This window comes from Propithecus coquereli, unplaced genomic scaffold (genome assembly GCF_000956105.1).
Source record: "Propithecus coquereli isolate 6110/MARCELLA unplaced genomic scaffold, Pcoq_1.0 Scaffold397, whole genome shotgun sequence".
NCBI classification, from domain to species: domain Eukaryota; kingdom Metazoa; phylum Chordata; class Mammalia; order Primates; family Indriidae; genus Propithecus; species Propithecus coquereli.
Window position 1 is genome coordinate 348000 of NW_012149696.1, and position 2056 is coordinate 350055.

The following is a 2056-nucleotide window of genomic DNA, read 5'->3' on the forward strand; positions in this document are numbered from 1 at the left end:
TATAAGAATGCTACTGATTTCTGTACATTGATTTTGAGACTTGGTTGAATTTATTTGTCATTCCAGGAGTCTCTTGGCAGAATCTTTGGGGTCTTCTAAATATAAGTTCATATCATCAGCAAAGAACGATAGTTTGACCTCTTCTTTCCCCATTTGGATACCCTAGATTTCCTTCTGTTGCCTGATTGCTCTGGCTAGGATTTCTATTACTATATTGAATAGAAGTGGTGATAGTGAGCAACCTTGCCTGGTTCCAGTTCTAAGGGGGGATGCTCTCAATTTTTCCCCATTCAGTATAGCGTTGGCTGTGGGTTTGTCATATATGGCTTTTATAATATCCAGATATGTAGAACGAAAAAGTAGACCCTCCATTTGATCGTGCAATCCCACTATTGGGCATTAACCTAAAGGAAATAAAGTCATTTTATTAAAAAGACAGTTGCACTAGAATGTTTATTGCAGCACAATTCACAATTGTAAAGATGTGAAATCAACCCAAGTTCCCATCAATACATGAGTGGATTAATAAAATGTGGTATATCTATACTATCTAGTACTACTCAGCCATAAAAAATGGGAAACTAATACCTTTTGTAAGAAGCTGAATGAAATTGGAGACCATTTTTCTAAGTGAAATATCACAAAAATGGATAAACAAACACTACATGTACTCACTATTAAACTAGAACTAATTGATCAACACTTATATGCATATATGCAAGTAAAACTCAAAGGAAATCAAGCAGGTGGGAGGGAGGAGGTGGGGTTAGGTAAATTCACACGTAATGGGTACAATGCACGCTACCTGAGTGATTGTTACATTTATAACATTGACTAAAACTGTACAAAAGCAATACATGTAACTAAAACATTTGTAGCTCAGTAATATTTTGAAATTAAAAAAATAGCTGAAGTAAAAAAATAAAATAAAATAAAACATGTCTGCTAGAAGGTTATATCCATTATAGTACAGTGGCTGAGAGTACAAACTTTAGTATAAAATCACTTAGATTTTAATTCTTGTTCTATAAATTATCAACACACTGGCACTAGATAGTTACTTTTACAGCCTACTTTGCCATTCTTAAAATGTAAATAGTTATAATTAACTCCTAAACAGAAATTTATGGAGTAATATTATGGAATAATGAAATATGTTTCCAGGAAATCTACTGCAAAATAAGGCTTTATAGAAATATTGCATCTAAGCAAAACTATGGAATTTTTCATTCTGAATTTTGTCAGATTCATCAGTGTGATTAAATTTTAAAATGTAAGCGATATTAAACATTTAAACTTTCAAACAAATGCAAACTCAGATCATTGTAATTTTTTTTAAGGAATTTTTCCTATAAATAGTTGATTAAACCCTGCCTGATAATGATGATTGTTAGGTAGATAGTGATGGATTCCAGGTCTCCTAGGGACCAAAGTGGGTGCCGTTGCCCCCATCTTGGTCCTGTCCAACCCTAGTTCTCCATACCTTGGGAAGGAAGGGAATACACTACGAATCTGCCAGTCAGAACTTAGTACTCCACCTGCAAAAGAATGCAGAGGATTCTTTAGCCCAAGGGCCAAGTCTCATGGGTACCCTAAAGTCCAGAAAATGACCTAGAACCCACATGTGTAGTTAAGGTTCAGGTCATGTGACTCCCAAGGGTCTAATCAAAGTGGTTCCATAGTGATCTCTGAACCACACGGTAGGTCCCTATCTGGACAGAATAAAAGAGGACACAGACCATAGCCAAGCTCTCTCTTTGCTCTTCCTTTTGCCTGCCCTGCTACAACAATGGGTCTGGTCATCATCTGTGGTGTGTATATACCATGCTCTGTAAACCTATATTTTGCTCTTGCCCTATAATCCTATCTTTCTCTCCTCAATAAACCTCATTTTCATGCTTGCCTAACTTTGGCATGTGTGGTCATTCTTTGACCATGGGTGTGCCAAGAACCTGCGGTTTCAGACTGAAACCTAACATATTTGGTGCCGTGACTCAGATGCTTCTTTCTAGGCAAGCCTTGCTGTGTCTTTCTGCCCTTTGCTCTCCATTTTCCA